Genomic DNA, 17199 nt, shown 5'->3' on the forward strand with positions numbered 1-17199 from the left:
AAGGTTTCAATATATTAATATAAATTTTAAACTAATAGGTCTTTGAACCTATTAATTTAGGTTTAGTTTGACCATAAGTCAAAGCAAACTTGGCAACTGACATTAATACCACGTTTTCATAGTTACCTCCTCCATCACCACGTCCTATAACAGCCCCCCTGGACCAATCCGGAACCTAGGGTAGAATACTGACCACTTCATTCTTTAATGACTGAAGAAATGTTTTTAGGCTCTACCGCCTTGACTCCATTCTATTTTCTCTGCTACCATTTCTCATGTGCTTCCTTCTACCTGGATTCCACCATTCTACCAAGACCCTTGACTCTGAAACCTCCTAGGACATTTAAGTTATAATCCATGATAGAACTCTTTCAAACTTTTTCTTTGTAGCCTGTCATTTGAAGACGTGTTGTTGCTCATTGTAAAGCCCAATCCAAGGTCCCTGAATTTGAGCTTGAACCAGACACAACTGCCTTCAATGGGAGTTTATATATTTATACATGTATATTATAAAGAATTCATTCAAATATATATATTATATATATATTATACATGTATATATATAGAATTCATTCAAAGAATAGCTTATAATAATTATGTTTTACAATAAAATTACAGAGAGTCTTAAGGGTTGTCTTGATGGCTCTGCAGTAAAAGAATCTGCTTGCACGGAGACGCAGGAGATGTAGGTTCAATCCCTGGGTTGAGAAGATCCCCTGGAGAAGGAATTTGCAACCCACTCCAGTATTTTTGCCTGGGAAATCCCATAGACAGAAGAGCCAGGTGGGCTACAGTTTATGGGGTCGCACAGAGTCAGACACGACTGGGCACACATATTACAATAAAATTATAAGTATAAATAAATACTTTGTGTTTAATATGTGTGCATGAACCTTTTCATTCTTTTAGAAATAGTCTTCTAGTTTGTTTTTCTTATTCTGTTCCATTCATTATATATTTACACATATGCACACAAACACGTATATATGTATCTATTAATATATATATATCCTTAAGTAATCTCTATTTAAGAAAAACGCTTACCATATTTTTAAATATATTTTTTAAGAAGCCTCTCTTAAAGTAGTCACTACAACATTTTTACTTCTTTCTTATGAATTCTGGAACTTTCCAAGAGTTCAGTCTAGGTCACATAAAGCTTAATTTTTAATCAATTATTTAGACTCAAGGTTGATAGATTTCAAAATCAGTGCTTAGCACTTTGTCTGGAAGCTGTACCTGTGTTTTCTGCATCTCGTCTCCATTACTCTCTTTTATTATCCTGAAGAGAAGGTATTATTTTTGATGTTATGACAGCTCTGCCACCTCTATCAAAGAACAATCTTTGTCATTCGTCACTGCTTCTCTTCTTCCTAGCTGATCTCTTGCTCCCTCTGAACCAGAAACATCCCTTAGATTTATGGACACTTCTTGTACAATGTTCTTTTCATTTTGTTGCTTAGATCTTTGCTCATTTTGGTTCTAGTTTCTTTTGCTTCATTTTGGATGTTTTCCAATCTCCCAACCTTTGAAGTTACAGTCTGTCTATTATTCTTATTTCTGTGTGTGCTCTTTATTCACACGTAGAGAGTAGTCTAACCCATTTATTTCTCTTCCTGAGCAGAAAGAATTGTACCTCTGAATAAATAATCTTTTTCAGTGTATTTCCCCCATATAGTCCTCCACTACTGAGTGATTAATGTCTCATTTACTAAGGGGCTACTTATGCATCAGAAAGCATATATCAACAAGGTTAATTAATCCTCAATACTACTGTGAAGTGGATATGATTCTACAAATGAGTGAGGAAAAGCTCAGATAGATTAAGAGGTCAAAGTTTATATGATGAGTCTCAGATTCATTCTCTCAATATTTACCAAGCTATTTTCAAACTCAGACCCTGGATCAAACATTGGGAATATAGCAGAGGACATGATTATTGATATCCATACCTTCAAGAAATATTCTGTTGGACCAGATTGGTATATAAGTAAATGTGTAAGCATATGTAAAATGATATACATTTTAAGCATACTATTGTTGTTGTTGTTTAGTCACTAAGTCATGTTCAACTCTTTGTGACTCCATCGACTATAGCTTGCCAAGCTCCTCTGTCCATGGAATTTCCTCAGTAAGAATACCAGAGTGGGTTGCCATTTCTTTTTCCAGAGGATCTTCCCAACCCAGGGATTGAACTTGAGTCTCCCACACTGCTGGTGAACTCTTTACCACTGAGCCACCTGGGAAGACTTTTTAAACATATAAGTAAATATACAAGGTGTGATACATTCAACAAAGACAATGAATGCATATTGTGATAAAACATAACTGGATGTGAGGCTGTTGGAAGAGCCCTCACTGAAGAAATGACATCTTAGCAGAGATCTGAAAGGATCTGGAAGCTGCTAAGTCATGTCCGACTCTGTGCAACTCCATAGATGGCAGCCCACCAGGCTCCGCCATCCCTGGGATTCTCCAGGCAACAACACTGGAATGGGTTGCCATTTCCTTCTCCAATGCATGAAAGTGAAAAGTGAAAGTGAAGTCGCTCAGTCGTGTCTGACTCCTAGCGACCCCATGGTCTGTCTGCAGCCTACCAGGTTCCTCCATCCATGGGATTTTCCAGGCAAGAGTACTGGAGTGGGGTGCCATTGCCTTCTCTGAAAGGACCGAGGAGTTAGTTATTAGAAGTGAGATGAGCGTTCCAAGCTGAGAGATGTGAATAAGGCAAGAATACATGATAGGAAAACCTGCATGTTCCGAAAGCCAAATATATCCACTATCACTAGAGTGTAAACAGCCTGAGATAAGATGGAAAAGCAGAACTGTCATGTTCCAAAGTGCATAATCTTAACGCGTCTCTCTCAGAAGGCAGTGCCATTCTCTTGACACAATCATAAAACAGTGCTTAACTCTCCAGGACACTTATTGACACTTGTTACTATATCAACATTGAAGTGTCTCAGGTCTCGGTTCTGGTTACTCTTATCTGACTATACTCACTCCCTTGGTGAACTCCTTTAGTCTCCGAGCTTTAAATACCATATATACCCTTGTGCATACTCCTGCTCAGTCGCTCAGTCATGTCTGACTCTTATGACCCCATGAACTGTAGCCTGCCAGGCTCCTCTGTCCATGGGATTTTCCAGGCAAGAATACTGGAGTGAGTGGCCAGGCTCTCTTCTCTGAATTTCAGATCTGTGTAGTGCAATTCCAACATGGATGTTCAATCAAACATCTCAAACACAACATGCCCAAAAGTGAACTCCATCTGAAAACTTCCTATGGGGTCTGGGATTGGATCTTATCTCATTTATAAGCTATTAAATTAACCCGCACTATTTTGTGGATGCTGTCAGAAGACACAGAACACCTGGATCAGGAGGACTAAAGGGATTTGTCACTAACGGCACAGCAAACAGTATAAGCATCGACATATTTGTGTTATTTTACTTGTCCCCAAGTCCTACATGGGGAAAGAGAGAGAGATGCTACATGTTCAGTGAATTTTCACTCCTGCCAGGATACTCTGATTTAGCATAATCCACTAGAACAAGCCACAGGCAAACCTTCTCTCTGTCCCTGAAGCAACATTATCTCATCTTTCAAGACTGCACTCTACAAACAGGACCCTGGAAAGTGGCCAAGATGAAGAGCACTGGAGGCCTGGCATTCTTGACATACCTGGAGAGAAGTGTAGGAATTCAAGGAACTCATAAAGGATTGTCTCACCAGATACTTCCATAATGTGGGTGTGAGGTGGCTGACATAATTGGTTCATGAAAAGGGGCATAAATGTACAGGCTGCCGCCGTAGCTCTTGACAATAAAGGTAGTTTTGTGGCATGTGAAAGTGAAAGTCGGTCGGTCGTGTCCGCCTCTCTGTGACCCCATGGTCTATACAGTCCATGGAATTCTCACTGGAGTGGGTAGCCTTTCTCTTCTCCAGGGGATCTTCCCAACCCAGGGATCCATCCCAGGTTTCCCACACTGTAGGCAGATTCTTTACCAGCTGAGCCACAAGGGAAGCCCAAGAATACTGGAGTGGGTAGCCTATCCCTTCTCCAGCGGATCTTCCCATCCCAGGAATCAAATCGGTATCTCCTGTATTGCAGGCGGATTGTTTACCAACTGAACTATGAGAGACTTGAGCTCGTATCAAAAAGGTCAGCCATAAGTTTGGCCTGTCTCCTCATATTTCATCCTGGTAGACTGATGGGTTTCCTAGGACGGAATGGTTTAGGTATCTGGGTCAAAGTTGGCTCCCAGCTTCCCCTCACTCCATACCTATCCCTTAGTTGTTGGGTTCTCGATAATGCAGCTGTGTTTGAAGTCCATTTCACTCCCCTAAGAGAGAAGGGGCATCATCAACTGAGTCACCATCCAAAGATGTAGACTCCCCACCCACACCTTGCTTGGTCTTCATGTGGTCATGGGTGGCACTCATCTCAGGGAGGCACGAGCAGCCTCTCACGGCTGCCCCAACCCTACAGTTTCAATCTCAGCCTCTGCAACCTCTCTTCTTCTGAGAAATAAAACTGTACCAGGCCCTTGGTCTTTCATCTTTCAAGATCACATTGTAAACCAGGCATCCTTTAGGCTAGCACTCTGGTTGAGGACTCTGGACTCATTTCCCCATCAAATCATGGAACAGTGCTCAAGATTGGAGTCCCAGCATGGGCTCATCCCCTCTGGCTGGGGGCTGAGTTGTGGAGATCCTTAGGTGGGCTCTTACACGAGGGACCCCCAGATGTACTCTGGTCTAGTTCCTGCTTTCTGTAAGTGCCTACACTCAGAGACTTCATCACCACTACTGTCCTTGAGCACAGCTTAGGAAATGGGCCCTCCTGATTCCTCCTGCTCCAGCCTCCCCACCAGACTACAGATGGCCCTGTAACGCGTTGGCATTTGCTGGTCGCTCAGTGATAAAGAATCTGCATGCAATGGAGGAGATGCAGAAGGAGCCAGGGTTCAGTCCCTGAGTCAGGAAGTTCCCCTGGAGAAGCAAAATGGCAATTCACTCCAGTATTTTTGCCTGGGAAGTCCCATGGACATGGGAACCTAGTGGGTTACAATCTACAGGGTCGCAAAAGAGCCAGACATGACTCAGTGACTGAAAAAGTTATCTAATTTTTTAATATACTACATCTCTCCCATTAGAATATAAGCTCTCTGAAGGAAAATAATTTTGAATTTTATTTTCATTCATATCTCTAGCTCCTAAAATAGTGCTTCAAATACTTCAAGCAATATATTAAATTCACTAATGTAATAAAATTAATTGCATTAATTTCAGTGTAATTTGCAGAATGAATGGGTATATCACTGTTCATTTGTTCACTGACCGCCTTTAACACTAGAGTGTTTTCTCTGTTAGATTAAGAAATTGAATAATCTTTTTCACTGCTATATTCCCTATACCTAAGACAGTGGCAAATCATAGATTTTCCATCAATGTACACTTACTAATTTGACTGAATAGTCAAATGAATTAAGTTTCAAGTAAATTATTTATTTACATAACAAAATATAATGGTTAATGTTCGTTACACCTTTTATGGGTCACTTAAAATTAAGTTTATTTTGTAAAATATGACTCATTTATTGATTCAGCAAAGATTTATTGAGTACTTACTATCTACAGGCCCTATATTGAGAGGTCATCCCTCAAAATAGAACATATTAAGAAAGATTAACAGCACAGTATGTTATAAAACTAAGCTAAAGGATGCCCCCTGAATGTGAGCAAAGACTGCTGACTATTTGCCAAAACTTATATCCTTTTCCCCTTAGGCTCACACATGCCATTGGACAGCTTTCCAACAGCTGTGTCTCACCAGAAGTATTTTCTGATCAGTAGAATGCAGGCAGAAGAGAAACGTTCTATTTACAATCTTGACCTACAAGATTTTCCATATGCAACCGAATTCTCTTTTTTCCCTTTGGCTATCAAAAAGGGAATAGTGTCCAGGACAATTTTGGGAGCTGCACACAGAAGATTACAGAGCCTCATTCAGATTTGGGTCCTGAATAATTGCATGGAGGAGAGCTGCCTGGCCAAACTCTGCCCCTCTCTGAATGTATTCTTTTATTGAAGCCACTGGATATGTTGGGAGTCATTTAGTATACCTGAACTCATTGAAGGAACTCGTATATATATATATATATATATATATATATGTAAATAGATATATATGTATATGTAAATATACATATATAATATATGTAATAATATATGTAATAATATATAATAATATATTATAATATTATATAGTAATATATAATATAATATATATTATATAATTATAACAATATATAATAATATAATAATAGTATAAAATATATATATATTACATATATATGTAAATATATATGTCTATTTGCTTTAAAGTGCACTTAGGGATTTATTTTTTCCTTTTAGATAAAAGAGTGTCAATTCAATATTTGATATCTCTTCTTGTCCAAGACCCCTAAGGGTGAATGTATAAAGAAACTTTTTCTATTGGAGTTTCCCCCACAAGTAACTTAAAAGATTCTCATAGAAACTCTTCTGTGCAGTTTCACCTAATTGCTTCTGGGGAGCCCTAGACACTGTGCCTGCTCCATGTAGGAAGTGCCATTGCCTCCTCTCTTCCTCTGACAACCTTAGGTAGTATTTCTTGGAAAGGTCTCCACAGTGCCCAGTCTTGCAAAGTATCCCACACGGCGGTCTCTGGCACTCGGCCTGAAGACGTGTCCCCAGCATAGGGCACGGAACTCTACAGATAAAGATATCGACTTTCACTGCGTGCTCTGAGCCTCAGGAGAACGACACAGTGGTTGGAAGGAGTAGAGAGATGACTCCCTTTCTTTTCTGCTACCTCCCGCGTCAGAGTGAAACAACGTATTAATAGTTTTCCTAAGGTTGCTTTCTTCCCTTAATCTTTGCTGATCTGATCCCAAATGTGATTCCTCTTCCTTCAGGGGAACATCTAGGGAAAACGAAACTGAATGTTCGATTCCAAATCCCTCTTTGCACAAACAATTGAGTCTTGTCTAAGCTTCTCTGTTTGCTCCTCTTTGTCCTTCAGAGAATTCTTTCTTGAGGTCATCACACAAATAAATTCTTGACCACCAGACACAAATATACACCAGGAAAAACTTGGAAAGTTTGACTTCCCAAGCGGAACAGAAGTTAAAACTGAGACTTAATTCTGAATAGCAATCAGGTTACTGTCAGCGTGCTGCTTCTCACCAGAACACTCACCAAAAACCACATGGAGAGGACTTTATAAAGAAATGAACAGAAGTGTTTTGTGTCCACTTCTGTTTAGTTGTCATAGTATGTGTATGCATGTGACAGTGTGTGTGTGTGTGTGTGGGTGGGTGGGTGTTATTCAACTTTATTGAAAATAATATTATCTTCTTCTATCTACTTTACAGAATTAAAAACATATATTATTCATTTAACCATGACTATGCAGACATCTATTGTTTACGTTTTCATTTTAATAAAGAACACATGGTAAACTGAAATTTCTGCTAATCCCTTTTAGATATGAATTCACGATGATATATAGAAAAGAATACAGATTTTTTAATCAGCCTTGTGTCCTCAGGTGAAGTGAGCAGTGATGATTATAAGAACCATAAATATGCTCATTCAAGTTACATGTGGGATGTTGCATCTCCAAATTTAGTTTTTGAATGCTTAAATAAAGGATGTTAGTCATTTTTACAATGGCATCATGGGGCTTACACATAATGTTTGCAAAGTGACAATCTTTTTAGGGACTCAATGAATAAAAGCTACTTCTAGTATATAGAGAACAGAATCTGGAATTTGTGTTTAGGCAAATAATTTAACCCTCTAATTTCTAACTGATGTCTCTCTGAAGTGGGGAGAAAAATGCTACCTATCTTATAAATTTGAGGTAAGACATACACCCGACCTCACTGGTCTTATGTTAAGTAATGACATTAGAAAATCATTATGCTAAAGTGTAGGCAAAACTAATACAATTATGTAAAGTTTAAAAATAAAATAAAATTAACAAAAAAAAAAAAAAAAAACCTCTGAACCACCTAGCCCATTCTAGGATGGTCCATGCAAATAATCATGCTGAAAAAAAAACAAAAAAAATAAATAAATAAATAAATAAAGTGTACAACCTAGTGATTTGAAAACTACATGAAATGGTCACCAGTATGTCTATCATCCACCACTGTTAGAGTATTACTGACTCTAGCCCTTACGCTGTATATTAAGTGCACGTGACACAATGAATTTATTTTATATCTGGAAGTTAGTACCTCTTCACTCCTTCACTTGCCGTCCCTCCATTCCTCAGCTCTCTGGCAACCAGCAGTTTGCTCTCTGTCTATAAGTCTGTTTCTACTTTTGTTTGTTTGTTTTGCTTTTAAGAGTCTACATAAAAAAAAAAAGTCTACATATAAGTGAGATCATATAGTACTGAATTTCTGTTTGACTTATTTCTCTTCCCATCATAGCTTCTGGATTCATCCAAGTTTTGGCAAATGGCAGGGTTGCATTCTTTCTTATGGCAAGTAATATTCCATTGAAAATATCTACCACCTCTTCTTTATTCTTTCATATATTGATGGATATTTAGGTTGCTTCCACATCTTGCTATAGTAAATAATGCTGCAATGAACATAGGGGTGCATGTATATTTTCAAGTTAATGTGTTTATTTTTGTTTTTTTCCTTTGAGTAAGTACCTAGAAGTGGAATTGGTGGATTGTATGGTAGTTCTATTTTTAACTCTTTAGGAACCTCCATATTGTTTTCCAGGGGCTTCCCTAGTGGCTCAACAGTAAAGAATCTGCCTGCAATGCAAGAGACACAGGAGATGCAGATTCCATCCCTAGATCAGGAAGTTCCCCTGCTGGAGGAAATGCAGCCCACTCCAGTATTCTTGCCAGGAAAATCTCATGGGCAGAGGACCGTGGCAGGCTGCAGTCCATAGGGTCGCAGAGAGTCGGAAACGACTGAGTGACTGATAGTGGCTTCACCAACATATGTTCCCACCAGCAGGGTGTGAGGCTTCCCTTTCCGCCACATCCTCTCCAGCGTCGGTTTCCTCTTGTCTTTTTACTCACAGGGGATGTTCACAGGTTTGATGTGACGGCTCATCGTAGTCTCGATTTGCATTTCTCTCATGACTGGTCACGAGGAGCATATTTTCATACCTGTTGGCCACTTGTAAGTCTTCCTTGGAGAAATGTCATTCAGGCCCTCTGTCCATTTTGTAATCAAATTGGTTTTGGGTTGCCTTCTTTTATGAGTTGTATGATTTCTTTATATATTTTATATTTTGGATATTAACTCCTTACTGAAAATATAATTTGCAAATATCTTCTCCCACTCAGTAGTCTGCCTTGTCATTTTGTTAATGGTTCCTTTTGCACATTTTAGTTTAATATGGTCCCACTTATTTATTCTTACTTTTTCATTTTGCCTGAGGAGACAGATCCAAAAAATATTGCTAAGATCAATGTCAAAGAGTGTATTGCCTATGTTTTCATTTTTTTTGCCTATGTTTTCTTCTAAAAAGTTTATAATTTTAGGTCTTACATTTAAGTCTTTAATCTGTTTTGAGTTTATTTTTGTATACAGTATGAGGAAGTAGTCCAACTTGATTTTTTTACATGTTCTTTTTCCATTTGCCCAACATCATTTATTGAAAAGGGTGTCTTTCCCCTGTTGTACACCTCCAGTATTTTATATTTATTAATGCTGCTTAAATGGAAAACCTTGTGCATATGTATTTTCATATTGCGATACTGTAATTTTTAGAAATATAAGAATATGATTTAAAACCAACACATTTCATCTAATACCATCACATTGGGTGTTAGAATTTCCACATATGGATTTGGCGGTATGACAGATATTCCAATCATGTAACTGATTTTCTGTCACACCAGAGTTATGCCCATCGTTAGTTAAGGAAGAGAGCCCAATTTTTTCCCAGTGGGCACAGAGAACCACCATATAATGCAAAGTGCTTTATGCCATCATTTTCTTCCCCACTCCCCATGCTTCAGTAGAATAGCATGTTTCTTAGGTCTGTAGACGTAAATAGACTTGCATGCTTTTGATGAGCAGTTTATCTTCCCAAAGATAAATCTAAAATAAATATATGACTACCTCTATTATTGCTTCTACTATTCATAGTAATCCTGATTGAATAATGAAGCATACCATGAGTTGTACTACATATATTAATTTATTTAACAACTCAGTGAGGGGGAGGTAATATTATCATCCCTATTATGTTAAAAAAAAATAAACAATGCTGCAGAGAGTTTAAGCCAATGCCAAAGTCATACACGTAATAACGAGGAGTTGAATTTGAACTCTGACAGTCTGTGTTCTGAATCCACAGTGTATTAATACACTGAGTGAAAATCAAGAATACTGATGGATTTAAAATAATAGGGATAAGCCTTTTTGGGTGGCTCTGTGTTAATATTTCCTTAGAGCTTACTACATACCAGCTACTGGGCCGAAATCATACCAGTCCAGACCCATAGCTCTCACATCTCTACGAGATCAGCACATGATTGCCACCACTGCCCCAAATTACCAAGCTCCTAGGGCAAGTCAGGAGTAACCCTAAGAACAGCTTATTCCACAAACACTTCTCTCAATCTCTAGCCTACCATGGTGACTTCTAGGCATTATACATTGATCAAAATCTGTAATCACCCTTCTTTACACTTTTTTAGCTTTTGTTAGTAGACACAAGAGTTTATGTGTCTGAGAGAAAGGCTGTCCAGTACAGGTAACCATAGCTGTTTTTGCTCATGAGAACAGTGGATACATGAAAGTACAGAGAGACCCTCAGGGTCACAGGACCATCAGTGGTGATCCTCGGACTGAAACTCTGGGTGGAGGGTTCCCAATATTCTCAAATTGGGGGTTCAAATATCGACATTTAGATTCATTGCATTGGATGTATCTAAGGAGCCTTATAGTATCTTTTTAATAAGAATATTCCTATGTGGGCTTTTATTAGTTGAAATAAAGACACCTGCAGAATACTGGCTGTTATTTAAACATCCCAAGTAGGAATCGAGAGATCCATTGCCAGTCCTGGTTTCACTAATTACCAGCTATGTGACTTTTGGAAATCCATTTACACTTTAGTACCTGTTAATTGGAGGCTTGTCTGGCACACACACTTTTTTAGAGACATACAGTGAACTCAGAGGCCCATAAATAGCAGATGTGCAGGCTGCAGTCAATCGCCTTTCAGGAAACTCCCAAGGAGGGGGGATCCATATAAGGATTAACCTTCTCATCCAGAAGACATCCGAAGATATGGACCTAATAAGCACATTGATTTGCATATTTTCTCATAACATTTGGCTTCATCTTCAGCTGATTCTGAATTTCTGTTGGGAGGGAAAAAAAAGTGCTAAAATTAGGCTCTTAATTTATTCTGCTAGTCGCATATGCTCTCTTTCATCTCGCTAACTTGCAATAAGAGGATGTCCTAATCTCATCATTCATATCCTTTTCCTGTTGGCAGGGTTAAAAAAGAGGGAGAGAGAGAATAAAAGCAGAAAGAGAAATTTGTAGAGAAGAATATAATAAAGTCCTCTGGTCCCCCCCAGAAGGAAGTTTTTCTGTTAACACGACCTTACATTGTCCCACTGAATAATGCAAAATTTGTTTGGTTGTACCCTGCAAGGCTCTGGGGCCTGGAAGCCAGGGGCAGCAACAATACCGAGTTGGCACAGAGTAGCAGAAATGTCATTTTTTAATTATGTGATTCTGAGGGGTATCTATTATCCACTGCTGAGATGCCGAAATCAGACAATTTATCTCCAAGGCAGCTCTGTCTGCAATCTAGAATATATATCTCTTGTCATTGCAGGAAATAGAACAAAAGGATGTTTTTATTTCTGGTGCCTTGTGTTTATAAATGTATTCTTTTAAGATTTGCCAATGAAAGAGAATAACATCCTAACATATCACTTGGGTCCACTCTGCCCCTTTCGTGAAGCGTGTTCACGTCACTAGGCTCTTCTTTCCCCCAACTGGTATCAAAACTTCTAGGCTTCATGTTAAAGACGTCTTTACACAGCCTCCATCTCAAGTTCCAAATGCACATTGCCAAGGGAAATAGAAACAAATCTTTAAGAAGGACCAAGCAAACCAGAGGCATCCACCTAAGTTAATATAAACACAGATTGCTCTTTTGCATTTCAAATGAGGTGCTGGAAACTATTTGAAACACATCCTTTCTCCTCTTGTGTGCTATTTTCATTTAAATGTAAACCAATACTTATACCTACCAGCTTGTTCATAACGGTTCTTCATTATTTCTGATTCTTTTCCCGTAAGGTATTAAGGCAAATGAAGAAATTTGGTTCATATTTGTCTATCTCCCCCACTTTTCTTTTAAAAACTGCCAAATTCATTACGTTCACTAACTCTCTAGGCATCAGGGCTCCAAACAGTTCACATCTATTAACCATCAGGTACACGCTAAGTGCTTTTAAAATAAATGTGTGCAGTTTATTTTAAATTAATGTATGCTTTCTAAGATATTCTATAATAGCATCAGGAAAAGTGAGTCGAACCTGGCAGGCCAGAATGATAATAGCTGCACTGCCCTCTCGTGGAGTAAGGTGGGCATAGCATGATAGGTATAACAAGTGACAAGCAGAGAATTTTGTGAGGGCCTGTGTCGATTTTCAGATTCAAAAGAAAGTGAAATGTCACCTTCCAGACTACTGAAGGGGGCTTATCGTGAAATAAAGTGTTTTCAAAGGGTGTCGGTTGGCTTTCTAACAACAAAAGCATATATCACTAAGGTATTTTTCAGCTATCCTATCCAATGTGAGCCAGGGAGGTGATGACCTGTACTACAGACACCATGGCTGTAAATATTTGGATGAAAGCATTTATTCCAACCACAATCTTTGTCTACCCCTGGTATTCATTTTTGAAGAAAAATTTATTTTTCAACTGTATCGTTTATATTTCTGTGTTTACAAAATAAGTCAAAGAGAAAGGAAATCATTTTTAGAAAGATCTGGCCATCAGTAACACACAGCTCCTTACCATTTACAAATAGCTATTTTACTACTTGCAATGTTAGATTCCCTTAGGGATTTTATTCTGAGTCTGTCAAATCAACCCTCTTTAAAAACTGTTATAGACTATGAAAAGGAATACTTGGGAATTTTGATATATTGATACTAAACAGATAAAAAAAATAAAGATAGGAAAATAAACTTATTGATAAGCTGGAATTTATTTTCCAGCTTCTGTGTGACTTGAATTAGCATATAAATCCATAAACAGCACAGAATTGCACCCCAGACATGCCTTTAATTTGTGTGACTCATCCAAACTTTGTAACTTCTTACGCATGCCACGCTAATCAGCTGGGTATGTGATACATCATTCTCATCTGTTCCCATTTCCCAGACACTGACGCAGGCAATTTTACCACTCAATATTTTTTTTCTTTTTGTCCTAACTGGGAAGCAGGAAGAGTCAGTGGCAGAATCAGACATCACCTGTTCATACCCTGTATCCAGCCCAAGCTCTGCCACTTCTGGCAAGTTACATAACATTCTGAGCTTCAGTTTCCCATCTCTGAATGCAGGAAATAAAATCACCTAGCTCATAGAGTCGTCTAAAGACTAAATGAGCTGGGTCACACATAGCTCTCAGCTTAATATGCATCATCTATGGATACACCCCTTGAAGCAGCTGCTGCTGCTGCTGCTAAGTTGCTTCAGTTGTGCCCGACTCTGTGCGACCCCATAGACAGCAGCCCACCAGGCTCCCCGATCCCTGGGATTCTCCAGGCAAGATCACTGGACTGGGTTGCCATTTCCTTCTCCAATGCATGAGAGTGAAAAGTGAAAGTGAAGTTGCTCAGTCATGTCCGACTCTTAGCGACTAACCATATAAACACTGTCCAAACATCAAAGCCTACGGCAATATGACCAGTTCATACTGTCCATTGGCACAAAGCCCCCAACGCCACAGCAAGGGCGAGAGGCAGAGCACGGGAAGGGCTGTAGAAATTGATGTTACCTGTGTGGCTGCACAGCATCCCCTGAAATGCTCTCCATCTTCCATAATGAAGAGAGAAAACCGGGAGGGCTGCTCAATGCCTTCTTTAAAGTCCTCGAGAGGCTGGAGGTCCTCTGGGGAAACCCTCTGTAATATATTAATGTCCAGGAAAAGAAACCCACACATAAAGCAATTGCTTGAATTCTCACAATGGCTCTTTCCTTGAACTCTTAGACCAGGCATATGGAGGGCAGAAGAACTTCTCTGCTCTTCTCTAATACATTCAAAGGGAAGCAAACACTCCAACTTATTAGAGTGTTAATGTTAAAAGAACTTTCCATAGCCTGGAAAAACGAGAGAGAGGCTATGGCTCACATAACTAGTTCCCTACTAAATCTTATGAAAAGAAACTCCGTTCTCAGGCTACTGTGTCCTGATCTGAGAAAAAAAAAGGATTTAAATCTCTTTCTGTTACAGTTTCATATATGATTCTATTACTTAGCTGTGTCTTAACTGATTCAATAAAACCTAATTCAGAAACCTGGTTCCATCTGCTAATCCAGATTTATATACATGCCTCTCTCTGTATAGGGATGCATGCCTGCTAAGTCACTTCATTTGTGTCTGACTCTTTGAGACCCTATGGACTGTAGCCCACCAGGTTCTTCTGTCTATGGAATTCTCCAGGCAAGAATACTGGAGTGGGTGGCCATGTCCTCCTCCAAGGGATCTTCCTGACCCAGAGATTGAACCTGTGTCTCCTGCATTGGTGGGTGGACTTTTTACCACTCATGACACTTGAGAAGCCCCTATATAAGTATACATTTATATTTATTTATGCATATAAGCACACATACATGTATATAAGCTAATATTATATATATATATACAATTATCTACTGTTTAATATATATGTACATAAACGTATATATGTCACAACCTTCAGGGAAACATTTAAGTAACTTAGTCCAAAAATATACTGAATACATGATATAAGAATATTCAAAGCATTATAAATTTAATAAAAGATCAAAACAATAAAATTATGAGAATTAGTTTTGACAACTGAATTACTATCCTGAAATGAAGTTGCATATAATTTATTCTGGCAAATTCAGTAACAAATAATAACAAAACTATTTTCCCTTACCAAAATTCATACCTAGGCAAGTTTTTTAGCTCTCAAAATACAAAAGATAGGCAGAATATCATCAATTTAAGTATTTTAGAATTAGTTACCAACCGAGTATCTTTGCAACTGCATATTATTTTTTCAAATTCGAAATAAAATTTCTCTAAGTGTTCATAGCAGAACACATATACACACACTTATACATGCACACACAGCTGAATGGTTGTCAAGACTTGGTTTTTGGCTAAAAGAAACAATGCATTGTATTAAATCTTGCCAAATATTTTGTTTTATTCTTACTCTGTTTGATTCATATCCGGCAAGTACTTTTACCATCTTTCCAAATACAGACAGACTTTGGAGATGAAGTTTCAGTTCCAGACCACCACAACAAAACCAATATCACAATAAAGCAAGTTACACAAAGTTCTTGCTTCCCTTATGCATACAAAATTTATGTTCACTATTCTGTAGTTTATTAAGTGTGCAACAGTAGTGTATCTTAAAAAGCAACATATATATCTTAATTAAAAAATTCTCGATTGATAAAAAATGCTAACCAGCATCTGTCTGTGCTGCGTATGCTTAGTCGCTCAGTCGTGTCCTGTTCTCTGTGACCCCATGGACTGCAGCCCGCCAGGCTCCTCTGTCTACGGGATTTGCCGGGCAAGAATACTGGAGTGGGTTGCCATTTCCTTCTCCAGGGGATCTTCCCGATCTAGGGATCGAACCTGAACCCGGGTCTCTCGCGTTGCAGGTGGATTTGTTAGCATCTGAGCCACCAGGCAAGCCCAACCAGCATCTGAGTCTTCAGCAAATTGTAATATTTTTCCTGGCAGAGGTTCTTGCCTTGACGTTGATGCCTGCTGACAGATCAGAGTGGTAGCTGCTGAAGGTTGGCATGGCTGTGGCAATTTCTTAAAATAAGACAACAGTGAAATGTCGCATTATCTTTTCTTTTCATGAATGATTTCTCTGCTGTTTGCAACACTGTTTGATAGCATTCTGTCCACAGTCTTCTTTCAAAATTGAAGTCAGTCCTCTTAAACGCAGCTGTTGTTTAATCAATTAAGTTTATGTTCTGAATCCTTTATTGTCATGTCAACAATCTTCACCAGGAGTGGATTCCATCTCCGGAAACCCTTCTCTTTGCTCACCCATAAGAAGCAACTCCTCATCTATTAAAGTTTTATTATGAAATTGCAGCAATTCAGTCACATCTTTAGGCTATACATATAATTCTAGTTTCTTGCTATTTCTACCACAGCTGAAGTTCCTTCCTCCACTGAAGTTTTGACTCCCTCAAAATCACCCGTGACAGTAGGAATCAACTTCCAAGCTTTTGTTCATGTTGCCATTTTGACCAACCCATGAATCAGAAATGTTCTTAAAGGTACCCAGAATGTTGAATTCTTTCCAGAACGTTTTTCATTTTGCCCTGATCCATCAAAGGATCTAGTGTCTATGAACTTTATAACCTTAACAAATATATTTCTTAAGTAATAAGGCACAAAATTGAAAATTACTCATTGATCAATGGGCTGCCACATGGATGTTTTGTTAGCAGGCATGAAATCAACATCAGTCTTGTACATCTTTATCAGAGCTTTTATGTGACTAAGTGCATTGTCAATGAGCTGTAATATTTTGAAAGGATTCTCTTTTCTTTTTTTTTTAACTGAGACGTAGGTCTCAACAGTGGAACTTACAATATAAAGCCAACCATGTTTTAAACATGCACGCTGTCATCCAGACTTTGTTGTTGCATTTACAGAGCATAGGCAAAGTAGACTTAACACAATTCTTAGAGACCTTGGGATTTTCCAAACTGTAAATAAACATCTGCTTCAGCTTAAACTCACCAGTTGCATTGATCCCTCCTAATGATCAATCTGTCCTTTGAATCTGTGAAGCCATGCACTGACCTCTCCTTTCTAGCTGTGAAAGTTCTAGATCACATCTTCTAATATTAGTAGGCTGTTTCATCTGCATTGAAAATCTGCTGTCCAGTGTAGCCACCTT

This window comes from Bos grunniens, chromosome 10 (assembly GCF_055505025.1).
Source record: "Bos grunniens cultivar Pamir isolate PY7600 chromosome 10, Bosgru_T2T1.0, whole genome shotgun sequence".
Lineage (NCBI taxonomy): Eukaryota > Metazoa > Chordata > Mammalia > Artiodactyla > Bovidae > Bos > Bos grunniens.